The sequence below is a fragment of the Lynx rufus genome, unplaced genomic scaffold (assembly GCF_022079265.1).
Source record: "Lynx rufus isolate CCGP_SWC_20201006 ecotype Redwood Valley unplaced genomic scaffold, mLynRuf1.p SCAF_14, whole genome shotgun sequence".
NCBI lineage: Eukaryota > Metazoa > Chordata > Mammalia > Carnivora > Felidae > Lynx > Lynx rufus.
In genome coordinates, this window is record NW_025814828.1 from 26384506 (window position 1) to 26403535 (window position 19030).

A 19030-nucleotide genomic window follows, 5' to 3' on the forward strand; every position below is an offset into this window, starting at 1 on the left:
TCTCTCAATGAGCTCCATCCCTGGTGTTCCCAATAAATGGGCCAATATAGTTTATTTTTTCTTTTAGCTCATCTGCTTTGGTTCCTGTCATTTGCAACTGAAATTCTGGACTAATTAAAAGAGTCTCGCCAAGGTGGGGGGGGCGCGGGCTGGCTCGGTAGAGCGTGCGACTGTTGATCTCGGGGCTGTAAGTCCGAGTCTCAGGTTGGGTGTAGAGATTACCTTAAAATAAAGTGTTAAAAGGAGTCCACTTAAAAAAACGAAAACTTACAAGTCTTTTATGAATGAAACACTACAGTACTTTACATTATGTTCTAGAAGAAGATCTGAATATAAATGGAGAGATAGAGGAAGATTCAGAAAACTAGAAATTATTCACAGGCATAGTGGTCATCAGAGTTCAGCAACATGGGGCGCCCGGGGGGGCTCGGTCGGGTGAGCATGGGACTCTTGGTTTCAGCTCAGGTCATGATCTCCCAGGTTGTGAGACCGAACTCCGAGTCAGACTCTGCGCTGACACACCCTAAGGTGACCGTCCGATGAGTCATGCCCTTGAATAATCACTTTCCTTTGAGTGTGGGTGGAATCTGTGACTTGCTCCCAGCCAATAGAATAATGAAGCAACCTGCTGTATCGTGAGGGAGCCACATAGCAAAAAACACTAGGAGGTGAGAGCAGCCCGTGACCAACAGCCACCAACAAGGCAGGGACCTCAGCCCTACCGACGCAAAATGCTGAATTTTGCCAACAACCAAGTGATCTTGGACAAGGACCCGGAGACCCAGATGATCATGCAACCCTGGCCAATACCTTGATCGAAGTTTTGTGAGACCCTTAGGACAGGAGCCAGTTACGCCGGCCCAGTCTTCTGACCCAGGGAAATCGTGAGAGGACAAACGTAGGTTGCTTTAAGGTGCTACATTTGTGCTAAGTTGTCACACAGCACTAGAAAGCTAACAGGCCAGGGGCACCTGGATGACTCAGTTCGTTGAGTGTCTCATTCTCGGTTTCAGCTCAGGTCGTGATCTCGTGGTTTGTGAGTTTGAGCGCAGAGCCTGCTTGGGATTCTCTCTCTCCCTCTCTCTCTCTGCCTCTCCCCTGCTCACGCTCTGTCTCTCTCTCTCAAAATAAATAAATAAATAAAAACTGAAAAAGAAAAAAAAGTAGCAGGCTAACCCTATTCCTGCTGGGATTAAAACCCTACAAACTACGTTCCCCAAACTGCCTGCTTGGCTGGCTTTCTGTTGTGTTTTGCTGATGGGAAATCATGGCGGAAATTTTAAAGGCAGCGGACGAGTCCTTTCTCCCACTTTTGGAGGAAGTCTCTGACAAGAGCACCACCGGAGAAAAGAACTGAGAGGAGCCGGAGAAGGCCCTGGGCATTAGTGCGAGTGTGGGAAACTGGTTTCCTGCTCAGCCATAGTGCAGTTTCTTTTCCGTGGTTTCTTTCTTAAGTAGGTTTCACCCCCAGCGTGGAGCCCAACGCGGGGCTTGAACTCGCAACCCTGAGATCGTGACCTGAGCCGAGGCCGAGAGGCAGACCCTGAAAGGACCCAGCCACCCCGGCGCCCCCGAAGTGCAGTTTCAATGGCAGTGGCAATACAGTCTTCAGAAGCTCGACGGTGACCGCAGGCTCTTGGGCCCCAGCCTGTAGTACTGATCTCTGACTAACGCTCTATGCACAGTTCCTGCCTCGCCCTTTTTCTCTGGCCTCCTCCTTCCGTTTGCTCTTTCAGCCCTTCCGACACCCTTGGAAGAAATTCCTTGTGTTAAATTCCCTCTGCTTGAGCGTCCAGGATGGTTTCTGATTTTTCAGTTGAGCACCGAGCGGCACAAAAACTGAAGTTATGCGTCTTATTCTCCGGCCTCTCTTCGTGTTTGCTTTCCTTCCAGACCTTGGTGTTTCCTAAGTGTTCTGAGTTCTGGAAGATCTCTACTATCATTTCAATATATTCCTTTTGGATTTAAGTTAGCCAGAATCTTTTTTTTTTTTTTTTAAGTTTTTACATTTATTTTGAGAGCAAGAGCAGGAGAGAGAGAGAGAGAGAGAGAGACAGAGCACGAGCAGGGGAGGGGCAGAGAGAGAGAGGGAGACAGAATCCCAAGCAGGCTCTGCATGGTCAGCGCAGAGCCCGATGTGGGGCTCACACCCACAAACGGTGAGATCATGACCTGAACCGAGATCAAGAGTTGGACGCTGAACGGACGGAGCCACCCGGGCACCCCTAGCTGGAGTCTGTTTCTGTTGCTTGCAATCAAATATCCCAACTGTTCTAGAAAGTGCAATAATGTAGAGTGTATTAATTTCTGTTGCTACTGCAAGAAAATTACTAAGCCTTTATTTTTATTTATTTTAAAACTTTATTTTATTATTATTATTTTTTTTAGTATGCTCTACACCCAACATGGGGCTCAAACTCATGACCCTGAGATCAAGAGTTGTGTGCTCTTCTGACCGAGCCAGCCAGGCACCCCTGAAATTGCTACAACTGTAGCGGCTTAAAACAACATTGGTTTATTTCTTTATAGCTCTACTGTTTAGAAATTCAACTTGGCCTTCACTGGGCTAAAATAAAGGTGTCAGCAGAGCTATATTCCTTTTTAGAGGCTCCGGGAGACAATCCATTTCCTTGCCTTTTTCAGCTTCTAGAGGCCACTGCATTCGTTTGCTCACGGTCTCCTTCCTCCATCTTCAAAACCAGCAACATCGCACCTTTCTGACGCTTCTTCCAAAGTCCTAGCTCCCTCTGACTCTGGTTTTCTGCCTTCCTCTTTGACTTTTAAGGACCCTTAACGATTACTTTTGCCCTACCCAGATAATTCAGCAAAATCTATCTTTAGGTCAGCTGATTAGCGACCTTCATTTCCACCTACAACTTTAATTCCCCTTTGCCATGTAATATAACATATTAATAGGCTCCAGCATTAAGACATGGACATCTTTGGGGGGACATTAATCTGCCTACCACATAGAACTGTCATTTCCCCCCAGAATTAACGCATAAATTTAACGCAATGTTAATTAGAATCTTGATAAGGTGGTTCTGAATTTAATGTAAAAGAGATAATGTACAAGAATAACAAAGAAGTTTTTGGAAAGTAGGGATAATGAAGAAGGACTTGCTCTGCCAGACATAAAACACGTTCTAAAGCCAAAATAGTAAAAATACTTGGGCATTGACAGCCAAAGTAAAACCCTTCTAGGTCAAATACGAAATAAATTGCAGATGAATTAAATGGCTAAAGGTTAGAATAGCTGTGGAAGTAGTAGAAGTGGGGAAAAGTATTTTTAAAAGCCTGGAATCCAAGAAGGGAAAATATTGACATATTTGAATAGATGCAAATGTCACAGTTTTGAACATTGAAATATACCATAAACCGAGATAAAAGTTAAGTGACAGGATGGGAGTGTATTTTAAATACATATAGGATGGGGCGCCTGGGTGGCTCAGTCGGTTGAGCGTCCGACTTCAGCTCAGGTCACGATCTCGCGGTCCGTGAGTTCGAGCCGCGCGTCGGGCTCTGGGCTGATGGCTCAGAGCCTGGAGCCTGTTTCCGATTCTGTGTCTCCCTCTCTCTCTGCTCCTCCCCCATTCATGTTCTGTCTCTCTCTCTGTCTCAAAAATAAATAAACGTTAAAAAAAATACATATATGAAAGGATTAATACCCATTGTGTGTGTGTGTGTGTGTGTGTGCGCGCGCGCGCGCAAAAGGAAAACAATGCAATTAAAATTGATTACAGGAAATATTCATTTATTGAAGAAGAAAATTCAATGTCCAATAAACGTGAGGACTAATGCTTTTTTGAAATCAGGGAAATGTAAAATAAGCTATAATAATCTGTTTCTAAGAAGATTAGGGAAAAATATGTAAAATATCTAGTATTCACTAGGGTGGTGGAAATGAACCTCTATACCCTCTTCGGAATTGCATTTTTTTTTTTTTTTTGGATAGTCACTTTGGGAGTAATTTTGAAAATTAAAACTACGTCCATATCTATAAATAGAAGTGATCTCCGGGTGTCTGGGTGACTCATGCGGTTAAGCATCCGACTCTTGACTTCGGCTCAGGTCGTGATCTCACGGTTAGTGAGTTCGAGTCCCACGTAGGGCTCTGCGCTATCAGCACAGAGCCTGCTTGGGATTCTGTCCCCCCCTCCCTCTCTCTGCCCATCCCCAGCTTACTCTCTATTTCTCTCAAAGTAAATAAAAATAAACTTAAAAAAAAATGCTCTCACATTTATAATACTCTATGTGTAATTACATTTGCTGAGGCACTTTAAAAAAAAAGTATGCACATGATTATGTTGCAGTAAAAATTTAAAAACAGTCTAAGTGGCTATGGATAAGAGAAGGGTTAAAAATAACATGGTACATGCACTATTTGCATAGTTTTTAAAAATGTGGCAGATCTGGGGCACCTGCGTGGCTTAGTTGGTTAAGCTTCCCACTCTTGATTTCGGCTCGGGTCATGATCTCGCTCTTTGTGAGATTGAGCTCCCGAGTCGGGCTCCACCCCTGCTTGGGATTCTTTCTCTCTCAGTCTGCCCCTCCCTTTCTGGGACTCTCTCAAAATAAATAAATAAGCTTAAAAAGAAATGTGCCAGATCTATATGCCCCAATATGCAAAAATCTCCAAGGCATAATGTTAAGTGAAAGAAAAAGGTGCAACAAATATATCTAGAATTATCCCATATATGTCAAACAAAAATATATAATATCTGCATATAAGTAATAAATAACTTATTATAATGCAATAGAATCGTGTGTGAACTATGTGTTTAGAAGAGTACACACCATATTGATCTTTTTAAAAGAACCTTGTAAGCCTTTGATTCTTTGACTTTTCTTTTAAAATTTTAAGTTTTTTAAGCAATCCCTACAAACAACGAGGAGCTCAAACTCACAACCCCGGGATCACGAGTTGCATGGTCCACCAACCGAGCCAGGAAGGCACCTCTCTTTGACTATTTATAACAAATATGTGCTCATATATATATTTTTAAAGTAAATTGTACACCCCTCGTGGGTCTGGGACTCATGACTCCAAGATCAAGAATCACGCGATCTACGAATTGAGCCAGCCAGGCACCCCTCTTTGACATTGTATAATAAACATGTGTTCACGTATTACATGCGTGATTTAAAAAAAAAAACATAATAAAAGTGTGGTTTTTCTTGATTAAAGAAAAACCCAGGATAGAGAAAATAGATAGGAAAAAAATGCCCCCAGATTAACAGAAGATTTTTTGGGACAATAAGACCTTGACTGCATAGATAATCCTTTTATGCCTTTTGTATGTATAGGTGTGAAAAGAAAGAGGAAGAAAAATGTTTCACGATACCTAACTTATGTTCATTTCTGCTGGATGGTAACGGGTAAAGTGGTGGAAGCAAAGACGTGCTTTAGGCTTTGAAGTCCAAAGACCTTCGTCTATACCCTTGTTATTATATCTTACTCTCTTTGAATTTAGTCCAATTATTTACCATCTTCTAGCGTTAGTTTTCTCATCTGTAAGGTGGATTGATAATGACATTACTTAATAGGGTCATTTTGCGGGTTAAATGAGCTAATGTATGTAATTAACTAGGGGCATTGCAGGTGCTCAATAACCATTCATTCCTTCCTCACGTGACAAACGTCAGGCTGCCTTGGACACTTTTGTGCTGCTCTTCCTGTATTTTCCTTAGGCTACGTTGCACTCCTCACGTGTGTGTAATTATAATGACAGCTGGATTTTGTACAGTTTTAATGTTTACAAACATTTTCACATACTATTCTTTGCTATACATCTTGAATCCTTGTACAGACCTGGGTCGATCTTTTTTTTTTTTTGAAAGAGAGAGCGCGCACGAGAGAGAGATAGAGAGATAGTGAAAGAGTGGGGAACGGGGCACAGGATGAGAGAGAGAGAGAGAGGGAGAGAGAGCATCCCAAGTTGACCCCACGTTCAGCACCGAGCCCGATGTGGGGCTCGATCTCACAACCCTGGGATCCTGACCTGAGCCGAAATCCGGAGTGGAACGCTCAACCGGCTGAGCTACCCAGGCGACCCCCAATTGGGTCAATCTCATTTTTAGCTTCCTTCCACTTGGGTGCTCAGGAGCAAAGAGGGTGGTATGTATATCTCTAAGAATGTTTCTACAAGAAGAAAATTCTAGCGCTCCCTCAGTCCCCTCATTTTACGGCGTTACAGAGTGCTTACGTGTCCTAAGGGCCGTGGTGTCAGTGAGCTTTGGCTGCACCGCAAGTACCCTAAATCTTAGTGGCTCCAAGTAGCCATTTATTTGGCTCTTCAGCGCGATGGCTTTTCTGGACTGGGCTCCCTGCTGTACCTGGAACCCTGGCTGGAATAGCCGGCGTAGCTAGATGGCCTGTCTACACGGCCTCTTCACCTCCAGTAAACTGGTCCAGGTCTCTTCACTTAGTGGTGTCCCCTTCCAACAGCAGCAAGACTTACAACTCACATGAGGTCACTTCAGTTGCCGTCTCGTAGCCAAAGCGAATCTTGAGAACAGCTACGACTTTAAGGGCGGGGCGATTTGTGATGGTTGAAGCTGAAACGGGAAAAAGCGACGGTCAGGGGTTTTTTGCAGTCTATCCTGATACATAGCTAATTCGTGGCTATGCTTTGAAGAGAAGTCAAATCTGATGAGTGTCGAGCCAGCAATTCCGCTTCCGGGAATATAGACAAAGAAAATGAAAACACTTGGGGCGCCTGGGTGGCGCAGTCGGTTAAGCGTCCGACTTCAGCCAGGTCACGATCTCGCGGTCCGTGAGTTCGAGCCCCGCGTCAGGCTCTGGGCTGATGGCTCGGAGCCTGGAGCCTGCTTCCGATTCTGTGTCTCCCTCTCTCTCTGCCCCTCCCCCGTTCATGCTCTGTCTCTCTCTGTCCCAAAAATAAATAAACGTTGAAAAAAAAAATTAAAAAAAAAAAAAAAAGAAAATGAAAACACCACGTTAAAGAGATATCTGCAGCCCCAGATTCACAGCGCCGTTATTTACGATAGCCACGTCATGAAAGCAACCTAGAGGTCCATCGATGGAGGAATGGATCAGCAAAATGTGAGATAGGGATACATACATCATTCAGCCATCCCGACGTTTGCAACGGCATGGATGGTCCTTGAGGGCATTATGCTAAGTGAAATAAGTCAGACAGAGAAAGACAAATACTGTGATCTCACTTACACATGGTATTTGAAAAAAAAAAAAAAACGAAAAAACTCGTTGAGGGACACCTGGGTGGCTCAGTGGGTTAAGCCTCCCACTCTTGGTTCCGGGTCAGGTCATGATCCCACGGTTCATGAGATCGAGCCCCGCATTGGGCTCTGCGCGGACAGCACGGAACCTGCTTGGGATGCTCTCTCCCTCTCTCTCTCTGACTCTCCCCTGCTCATGCTTGCTCTCTTTCAAAATAAATAAACTTAAAAAAATATATATATATATATATAGCTTATTAACTATAAAAAAACCCAAAAACAAACACAACACCTCGTAGAAAAAGAGATCAGACTTGTTACCAGAGGCAGGTGGTGGGAAATGCAGGAATTGAAAGAAAGGGGGCAAGAGGTACAAACTTCCAGTGCTAGGTTTCTCACCAAACAAACCAACCCCAGATGACTGATGAATCTAGACCCAGTGCCATCTATTTTTGTAACAACAAATACCGAAATCTGAATGCATTCTTAATTTGCTCTTGCCCTCTTAATGCCCTTACAAATGCACGAGTTTCACAGGTGCCTGGGGGGCTCAGTTGGCTCAGGTCCTGATCTCACGGTTTGTGAGTTCAAGCCCCGCTTCGGGCTCTGTGCTGACAGCTCGGAGCCCGGAGCCTGCTTGGGATTCTGTGCCTCCTTCTCTCTCTGCCCCTCCCCCACTTGTGCTCTGTCTCTTTCTGTCTCTCAAAAATCAATGTAAAAAAAAATGCACGAGTTTCAGTCAAAAGACTAAACGGGGAGATTTTCTTTCCATAGGACCTACTGATCGTGGAGTTAGCCGTCTCAGAGAAGTAGAATGACTTCTTCGTGACATTCTTAAACAGGGACAGTAAAACTTGTCTTCTATAGACCGAATCTAGGACAAAATTGTTGAAAAAGATGAGGGGGTGATGACAATATACATAAGGCCTTTAATGTCCCTGAGTCAGTCACGAAAGGAAAGTTAAAAAAAAAAAAAAAAACAAAAAAACAACCCACAATACTTAAAAAAGTCCGCCTCAGGCAATCTCAAAATGTTTGACATTTCATTTATTGGAAAAATGTAGCTTTGTGTAATTAAAAAAGTTTTGAAACTGAAAGTGACTTTAAGACCTGTTCAAATCAGGTCAGCGAGGCTGCTGCTGATATCCAGGTTTTTATCCTAACGTTGAGGGCTTGGAGGCTGTGGTTTTGGAGCTGTACCTGTGATAGGGTACCGCAGAGGGAAAATGCATCCCGGTGAAACATTTTTAGATTGTGATGATGCATAGGGTTGCCGAAGCCTAGGGGATCCAAAAGAAGTTTTATTCGTGTCCTACTTTTACATGGCAACCCTGAAAGAAATAAGCCCTCTTAAGGTAGTGTTTTAAAAAAAATTTTTAATGGGTATTTATTTTTGCGATTGAGAGAGAGACAGAGCGTGAGCAGGGGAGGGGCAGAGAGAGCGAGGGAGACACAGCATCTGAAGCAGGCTCCGGGCCCTGAGCTGTCAGCACAGAGCCCGAAGTGGGGCTTGAACTCACCAACGGGGGGAGATCGTGATTACGGTAGCATTTTGTTGGAAGGAAACCTTATTTGATTTGTCAACTCTGTCAACAGCATCTTGACTGCCGTGGTCGCCTAGTGTCCACGGGATCGAGATGAGCTCCCGACAGCAGCGTGAAGGCAAGAAAAGGATTAATTACGCCAGCGAGGTCCTCCCCTCCCCTCCCCTCCCGTGTCTAGGTTCAGCGCATCCCTTATTTGTTTGTTTTTTTTTTTTATAAATTTTTTTTTTTCAACGTTTATTTATTTTTTTTGGGACAGAGAGAGACAGAGCACGAACGGGGGAGGGGCAGAGAGAGAGGGAGACACAGAATCGGAAACAGGCTCCAGGCTCCGAGCCGTCAGCCCAGAGCCCGACGCGGGGCTCGAACTCCCGGACCGCGAGATCGTGACCTGGCTGAAGTCGGACGCTTACCCGACTGCGCCACCCAGGCGCCCCATCGCATCCCTTATTTGTGTCCACACTAGTGGATGCTGGGATGGTCCAATCACTGCGCATAGTTCGCTCTAGATACGTAGCCTACGCCACGGCAATTGCGAAGGAAAAGTGGTCTACTTCTGGAACCGCCTCTGAGTGATTATCGGACCATAGCTGTATTGTATTTGCACAGCCCTGCAGTCTTCAGCCTCCTTCGACGCGAGCTCTCCCTGTTCTCGTAGCTTCCTGCGGCCCGCCTGCTCTAGGGCCAGGGGAGGAGTGTGCCAGCTCTTTTCATGTGCCAGGGAAGGCACTTGCCACTAAGGGTTCTTCACAAATAAATCTCTTGCATGCTCAGTTTCAGGTAGACTTTCTTCTTTGGAGGGAAAGTAACTGACTCCCGTCCGCTTACATGATAAAGGCCTTCATTGGGAAGGTACGACGTGGCCCACCGAACCAGAAAAAAGGCTGAACTGGCAAGCCTTAGAAAAGACGGGAACCGGGGGCACTCGAGGAATCAGGCGGCAGGAATTAAGGCGAATCCTTCCAAATTCCAGAGCGGGGAGGGGATCGTATTGGTCTGGCTTGTATCAAATTGGCCAGAACAAGGGCAGGCCATCTTGATCGACACTCCACAGAGAGACCGTAGGTGGTGTGGGAGGGGGTGATCGCTAAGGAAATTGGAGATCCTTCCCTCTAAGTGAGGGGGCAGGGGGCTGCCTGGCTGGTTGCCTCAGTGGGGAGAGCGTGCGACTCTTGATCTCTTGGGGTCATGAGTTCAAGCCCCGCTTGGGGTGTAGAGATTACGAAAAACATAGATTAAATAAATGTGGCAGGAGGGCACAGCAGACGTCCCTAGGAAACCTAGGAAACCTAGGTACCACAGTGCTTCTGGTCAAGCACCCTCTCTGGGTGAAGAAGTACAGGGATTTGTTTTGTAACGTTCCATCCCTGAACTTCATGGAACTGTTCTTGAGTAGGCAAAGGGGTAACATGAGGCAGGGATAAATGAGGGACCTTCAGGGAGGCAGACCGCAGGTACACCTGGGAGGGGAAGGAGAGGACCTGTCTGGGCTAGATGCCGTGCATGAAGTCTCACAAACTTTCTGATCAGGTCCCAAGAAAAAGCCCCGGGCAGAAACTGTCTGTGGCCACCCACTCGGGTCCCCTCTCACTCTGGAAAACTTTACCCTTTCCCTCGAACTCTATCGCGTTGCTCACTCGCTGTCGTGTGCGAGATTCATTCTTCGACTCGGTGAGACAGGGACCCGTGTCTCCGCCACCCTCCTGTAACACTCTGGGCCACATTCATCTGGATTTTGGAGCCGGTATGCCTGGATTTGAAGCCCGGTGCTGCCATTTCGTAGCTTTGTGAGCTTGAGACGTAACCTGTCCGGATCTTGGTTTTCTTATTTGAAAAATGGAAATCATAAAAACATTTTCATCACAGTGTTGTTATGATGATTAAATGAATTAATCCATCTTAATACACTTAGATGGGTGTCTGACATCTAAGAGCCGTCTACTTCCTGGCTATAATTAGGGAGAGATAACGCATTGTTGTGTTGTCTGAGATCTTCAATTATGGTTTAAAATATTCATTGTTCTTGGGGCCCCTGGGTGAGTGTCTGACTCACGATTTTGGCTCAGGTCACGATCCCTGGATTGTGGGACTGAGCCCCACATTAGGCTCCGTGCTGAGTGCAGAGCCTGCTTACGATTTTCTCTCTGTCTCTCTCTCTCCCCCCGCCCCTCTCCTCCCTGCTCTTGCGTACGCGCTCTCTAATTTTAAAAAAGAAAGGCAAAAAATTATGCTTATTGAAACTACGAAGTGGCCTTCCTCTCCTGGCTTCCCAGGTCATAATATTCCTGCTGGATTTTCACCACGTCAGTTTTCTTTGCTGCTGTAATAAATGAGCACACGTTTAGTGGCTTAAATATATGTTTATTTCTTGCAGGTCTGGGGGTCAGGGTCTCATTCCTTTTGGAGGCTTTAGGAGAGAATCTATTCCTTGCCTTTTTAGTTTCTAGAGGTTGCCTGCATTCCTTGGCTCCTGGCCGCTTCTTCTGTCTTCAAAGCCAGCAATCCTCTCTTTTCTGGCATCGCATGACTTCCCTTTCCCTTATAGGGACCTCCTCCCTCTTTCCCTTACAAGGACCCTTACATTACCTTGAGCCTGCCTGGATAGTGCTGGATAATCTCTCCATCTCAAGATTTTTTTCCTGTAAAGACTTTATTTATTTTTAAATTTTTGATTCTTTATTTAAAAACAATTTTTAAAAAAAAAATTTTTTTTTCAACGTTTATTTATTTTTGGGACAGAGAGAGACAGAGCACGAACGGGCGAGGGGCAGAGAGAGAGGGAGACACAGAATCGGAAACAGGCTCCAGGCTCCGAGCCATCAGCCCAGAGCCCGACGCGGGGCTCGAACTCACGGACCGCAAGATCGTGACCTGGGCTGAAGTCGGACGCTTAACCGACTGCGCCACCCAGGCGCCCCTAAAAACAATTTTTAATCTCTATTTATTTTTGAGAGAGAGACAGAGCATGGTGGGGGGGAGGGGCAGGGAGAGGGAGACACAGAATCCGAAGCAGCCTCCAAGCTGTTGGGACAGAGCCTGACGCGGGGCTCGAACCCACAAACTGCAAGATCATGACCTGAGCTAAAGCGGACGCTTGACTGACTGAGCCACCCAGGCGCCCCAAGACTGTATTTTTTTTTTTTAAGTAATCTCTACACCCACCGTGGGGCTTGCATTTACTACCTTGAGATCAGGGGTGGCCTGCTCTCCCGACTGAGCCCATCAGACACCCTTCCACCTCAAGATCCTTAACGTAATCACATCTGCAAAGTTCCTTTTGCTTGGCAGCTTCTGCGGATTAGGACAGGGACATCTTTTGCGGGGACATCTTTTGCAAGCACTTAATAAACAGGTGCTACATTATAAATTTCTAATTAGGTCTTATCAAGAATGGTTAAGCCTGTTCACCGAAGTCGACGTGGCTCCTTTGTTGACCTCTTCTATCAGATAGATCTTGGCTAGAGTTTGAAATGCCAAGATTTGAAATGCCAAAGCGGATTAAGAAAAGGATCCGCTCCCAAATATAGTATTGGCAAGTTTGACACCTTTGAATTAAGGAAGTGTAATCCTTGGGGTTTGGCCCCGGCGGGGGGGAAAGGCTTGTGTATTCTGTGTCAGGTTCTAATTAACAGACTCTTCTCTGTAGCTTACCTGTGAATGGCTTTGTGTCTCCCGCAGTGCAGTGGTTCTGGATGGGGTGGGGGGGGGGCGTGATTCTGCTTCCCTCCCTCACCCGGAGGCTATTTTGATTGTCAATGACTGAGGGTGGGTGGACGTTTGGTGGGCAGAGGCCAGGGATGCCGCTAAACAGCCTACAATACAGGGAACAGCCCCCCACACCCCGCAAGAAAGAACGTACCCACCCCAAATGTCCCTAGTGTTGAGGCTGAGAAACCCTGCTTTAGTGAGTATTCCAATTTTGTCCCTTGACTATTTTTTTCCCCTTGATTATTTGATTCGTTCTGAGACAGTACCTTACAGATTACAGGAAAGGTTGTTTTAGCCAATTGAATTTAGATTTTACCGAACCATGTTTTCCTATCATTAAGCAAGTATAATTTTGTCTGTTAAAAAAAATAACCTGTACTTTGTGATGATTCTTTTAGAAACGTCCTGATATAAGACTAAAAAATATGCTGGAAATACGAAAGAAATTCGTTTTAGACTCAGTGTTTCAGCTTTTTTTTTTTTTTTTGTAACTCTTTTGTAACATTGATTTAAATAAAACATTTATTTTCCTTTCTGTGGGAGGGGAGCCTGACTATAACTGCAAATGTTTTCTCCGTGGAGGGTTTGTGAATCCTTTAATGAACTTTCCGATTTTCTGCACCAATCCGTCACGTGACTCCCTGATTTTGTAAAGGCAGCCTCTATTCTGGAGTTTTCTTGTGAGGCTATAGATTCAGTACCTGACCGAAACGCACAGGGCTGTGCGACGTCTCTCTCCGAGCCCTAAAGGACCAGGGGGAAGAACGAGCTCTCTTTCCCTGAATGATGAAGGTGAAGGTAATCCAGAGCTGTGACTGACTTTTCTCCTGGCAGCTGGAGTCCTGCAGCTGGGTGAAAAGCAAGCAGTCCCCTGGAGATGGCAGTCGCAGGCAGGGATGGAGATGTTTTGCCAAGCAGCCCCAGCCAGAACGCTGGGCTCCTGCCGGGATCTTGGTCTGTCCGGACAGGTGGCCGTGATGGGTCCTTGTAGCCGCAGAGGGCTGCTCTTGCTGGTGCCTGTCCCGGTGAAATTCCACCTTCGCTTTCTCTCAAGTTTAGTGGTCAAGGGCTGCCTTAAGTCCTTTTTGAACAACGTCTTGTGTAAGTGAACGAATACGGAAATAATATTCCTGGGGCTGGCTACACGCTACTGCATGTGAAAACCTATTGAATTGCAGGCACGATATTCCCAGGACTGAGGTCCAAAAGGTAGTAAGAGCGAGTCCTTGGGCTGGAGAGGTTTCAAAACACACGAATCAAGGATTTCAGCATAACGTACGACGAGCGGCCTCGTAACCCAGTGCTATCAACGCCGGGGGATCAGCTTAACCCAGCCAGAGGGGTAAGAAAGCCTTTCCCGAGGAGATGGCACCCGGCCTGAGTTGAAAGGAATAAATAAGAATTAGCCAGGTGAAGAAAGATAAAGAGAGTGTTCCAGGGGCGCCCGGCTGCTTTAGTCGGCAGAGCGTCTGACCCTGCATCCTGGGGCTGTGACTTCTAGCCCTGTGTCCCCATGTGGAGCATACAGATTACTTAAAAAAAAAAAAGAAAGAAAAGAAAAAGAAAAAGGGCGTTCCAGACAGGCGGCACAGGATGCGTAAAGATCTATGGGTGGGACACATCATGACATTTGTTTTATTACTGGATCGCAACACGGAAGCCAGGGTGACTGGAGAGTTAAGTAGCGACCCAATCGAGGAAGTGCTAAAAAATAAAGATGCTTTGGTATTAAAGACGTCAGTGGTATATGCAGCGGACTCATCTGGGGGTCTCGTTTTCAACGGATTCCCTGGGCCCATCTGCAGAGATTTCTCCACACCCCGCCAGCTAGTGGACCTCGTGTTGGAGTTGAGTGAATCTTGTTCCTCAGTTCAAAGCACGTTGACGTCTGTCTGGGCAAAGTTCTTCCCTTTGATGCGTGCCTGTCTGTCTTCTTACTATTTACCAATTCCCCCCCCCCCCCCTTTGCCCCTGATCCTCACTGCCATTCCACTTCAACTCTGCTCCCCTCTGTATTCGTGGATCTTTATTTGAAAAGGAATAGCGTGTTTAGAAACATACTCCTTTTTTTTTTCCTGAGGACACGTTCCACATTTTATTTACATTTTAAGACTAACTTTAATCTCAAAATCACATATCCATACACCTGATTCCTTTTTTTTTGATTTCACTTAAATGCATGGTTTGTCAAACAAAGACTGTAAACAAATATTTACCATGTCTGTTACATGTAACCCACAGGAACGGCTTTTAACAGATACTCATCGGCCTCCCCCACGACATTTTTTTTTTATCATAAATACAGGTATCAAAACAACCCTGAACTTATTTTTCATATTTCTCGCAGTCAGCACCCACACCGCTTCAAAAATTAACACAATTTGTGACAAGATTCATCCTACCTGCCGCTTTAGACAATTTCAACTTGAAGCTCTTTCGCTAAGCAAGATGGATAAAGCATGCCATTTCGGTTTTTCCTTCTAGAGATTTTTTGACTTTTCAGAAACATACATGCTTCCACAGCGTCTGACTCTTCTCTCCGTGCTTTCATCTCGTAAACCTGAATTCTATTTTGAGTACTCCACGTTTATGCTTAAATGACAGTGCCTTAACAAGAGAAAAAAAATGGTGCTGCATTTTTCCTCCTGTAAGCTGAAAACATAATGGTGTACATATATTAAATATATTCTTACAAATGTCCAGGTCATGTTTACCAGCTGGAATTCTTTTACTTAATGTGTGGCTATTTTGCGTTGTGATATTTAATCAAGACATGAACATGAGTAGAAGGGCTGTTGATTTAAGACACGTTTGAGATCCACTAAAATTAATTGTTGTATGTTTGTCCTTCTGGTGGCTATTTTGCTAACACTGGTATGCTCCGTGCATCCACCATGCCACTGGAATTATTAATTCCATTCATATTAATTTTGGTTACAAATCTAAGTGATGGAGGAACTTCTGGGTATTTAGGTCCACGTTCTACTTTCAGGTTATATATTCTGTTTTCATAATTTGTCCTTGATGGCCCAGTAATCATGCCTGTCCACCTTGTAAGTGTCATATCTTCATCATCTTCAAGGCCCCAGCTAACCGTACCATCGCCTACTCCTTTCTGTCCTTCTTCGATTTCTTCCAACAAGTGAAAATTACGAGGAACTTTAACTCCTGGCGAGACCGCCATCTTCTCCTGCAGCCCGACGCCGAAACATACTCGTTTTAAATGTACAAAATGTTACTGTGCTCCACATCAGGTCTCTTGCAATTTTTGTTCAACTCTTTGTTTTTCTACCCTTGTCACCTTGCTCTGTGGTACATCCCGTTCCTTGCTTGTTTCTCACTGCAGTATGACTGCACACATTTTGCTTATCCAAGGTATCACGGCTGATACATTGTTTTTCCAAATCCTTCCATGGCAAACAGCTCTTTGATGAGCGTTCTCATTCACACCCCCTTACGGACCAAATAAACACTTTTCTGCCTCCCAAAGTCCTGATTCAATAGGTCTGAAGTAGGTCACAGATAATTTTTTAAAAATTTATTTAAGGGGCTCCCGGATGGCTCTCTCGATTAAGCATCCAACTCTCGATCCCAGCGCAGGTCACCATCTCACGGTTAGTGAGTTCGAGGCCCGTGTCTGGCTCTGTGCTGACAGCGTGGAGCCTGCTTGGGATTCTCTCTTCCCCCTCCCTCTGCCCCTCCTCAGTTCTCACTCTCTCTCAAAACAAATAAATAAACATTTAAAAAATTAAAAAAAAAATTTTAAAGTAATCTCTATAGATGCCTGGGTGGCTCAGTTGGTTAAGCATTCGACTCTTAGTTTCAGCGTAGATCATTCTCTCATGGTTTGAGCCCCTCATGTGGTTCTGGGCTGACAGTGCGAAGCCTGCTTGGGATTCACTCTCTCTCTTCCTATCTCTCTGCCCCTCCCCTGCTCTTGTGCATGCGCTCTCTCTCTCTCTCTCTCTCTCTCAAAAGAAGTAAACTTAAAAAAAAAAAGTAATCTCTATACCCAACATGCTGCTCGAACTCATGATCCTGACATCAAGAGTTGCGTGCTCTTCGGACTTTGTTTTGAGAAATTATATTCACCTCTTTTTTTTTTTTAATTTTTTTTTTCCAACGTTTATTTATTTTTGGGACAGAGAGAGACAGAGCATGAACGGGCGAGGGGCAGAGAGAGAGGGAGACACAGAATCGGAAACAGGCTCCAGGCTCTGAGCCATCAGCCCAGAGCCCGACGCGGGGCTCGAACTCACGGACCGCGAGATCGTGACCTGGCTGAAGTCGGACGCTTAACCGACTGCGCCACCCAGGCGCCCCTTCACCTCTTGTTTGATGCAGTTCCTAGAGAGAGATTGCCTCTGGATAAGGTATGAAGGTCAGCTTGGCTGTCTCCCCAGCTCTTTAGTGCTGCCCCAGGACAAGTAACAAAACTGTCGGAAGATCTCCCTCCCTTCAAAAAGGCAAGCTGGCAGGCCTCCAGGGCTTGGCTGTAGAGTGAGGTCAGTCCACTCCTCAGATCAGGTAAACCGAAGCAGCTTGTGAGGCAGAGCAGTTCACAAGTCGGAAGACGAGGTCCGTCTGCAGCAGAAGGCTTGAAGCCGTGCAGCTAACACACTACTTGACATCCCTTCTGGAATGGTCTGGCGCAGGGAATGAAGTTAAAATCAATCCCACAAGCACAAATAAGCGAAGCGGACCACTGGTGTTCAGAAACTTCTATCTTGTTGATTTTAAAGAGGCTCAAAACAACGTCGGGTCCGGAGAAAAGAAAAGAGCCATGCCTAACTTTCGCAAGGATCTAAACCCCGCGTCTGAAACGAATCCGGTGTTATATGTCAAAAATACCTCAAGTGCAACACAGAAGACAGAGCCACGCACAGCCCTGTTGCGTCTTTCCCTTGAGGCACCTTGGACACCCTCTTCCACCTGCTTGAGCAGGGAGAAACAAAGAAGGAAGCATGGGGGAGAGAACACTGTAGTTCCCATCTCGGAAGTATTATCCATCCATGCCTCTGACGATATGTAAACAGATTCTGTGCATGAAATTCCTCAGAACACAATGACTCCCTCTCCTTGTATATTACATAAGTATGTACACTTCTTTAGTACGATTCAAGTGGAAACGTTCCTCTGCACGGAGCTGAGGCTTATGCCTCTTCAAGGTAAGCTCAGGGGGAGATTTCGGCGGTGCATGCACTCTAGGGAGTGTTGAGCAACTAGCTCTTGCCTAACACAGCCCCAAGGAGGAGTATCAGCGCCCCCAGCAGGGGAAAATAGGAGATGCAATGAGTAAACAAACAACTGATCACCATTTCTTAGGTATGCTACATGCTTCTCTGACTGCTGCCCTTGCTCACGGCCTGGAATATATCCGCCCTCTATCCTCTTCCTTCTAATCTCCAGCTTGAAATTCTCCACGGCCCAGCTGATAGAGGTTTCTTCCGTGAAGTCTTACTTGATTCTTCCCATCCCCGTCCCCATCCTGATTTACCAACTGGAATCCTTCTCTATCTGGCTCTGTCTCTCTCTCTCTTTTTTAATATTTCCTTATTTTTGAGAGAGAGGGAGCGTGAGAGTGCAGGAGGGGCAGACAGAGAGGGGGACAGAGGATCCGAAGTGGGCTCTGTGTGGACAGCAGCGAGCCCAAGGTAGAGCCAAACTCAAAAACCGTGAGATCGTGACCCGCGCCGAAGTTGGATGCTCAACTGACTGAGCCACCCAGGCGACCCTGTGTCTGGCGTTTGGTGCCGTTATTTGCGTCTCTAATAGAAAGCCTGTGCCTTTCACTTTTGGGGGGATCATTTTTTTATTGTGGTAAAATATACGTAACATGAAATTTACCCTTTTAACCGTTTTTAGGTGGACAGCTCGGTGGCGTTACGTGCATTCACAACAGCCATCACCACTTTCCATTTCCAGAACTTTTTCATCATCCCACACGGAAACTCTGTACCCATAAAACAATAACCACCACCCCCTACCCTTGGTCACCTCTATTCTACTTTCTACCTTTATGAATTTGCTTATCCCCGATACCTCGTACAAGTGAAATCATACAATTTTTTTCCCCCGTATCTGGCTTATTTACTTAGTATACTGCATTCAGGGTGCATCCGTGTTGTAGCATATGTCAGAATTTCCTTCTTTTTTAAGGCTGAGTGGTATTCCATTGTATGTGGATGTCAAATTTTTATTTATTTGGTTATTTAAGTAAGCTTTATGCCCAGCGTGAGGCTCAAATACTCACAACCCCAAGATCAGGAGTCGACTTGCTCCACTGACTGAGCCAGCCAGGGACCGCTTGTGTATATCACATTTCGTTTATCCATTAAATCTGTTGATGGATGTTTGGGTCGATTCCACCTTTTGGCTGTTGTGAACAAAGCTGCTATGAGCACGGGTGTGCAAATCTATCTGTTTGAGTCCCTGCTTTTAATTCTTTTTGGGTGTATCCTCAGAAGTAGGATGGCTGGATCGTAGGGTGCTTACTTCCATGTTTAACTTTTTGAGCAAGCGTCCTTCATTTTTTAGCCTCCGTAGACAAAGGGAAAAAACAAGAGCCTGACTAA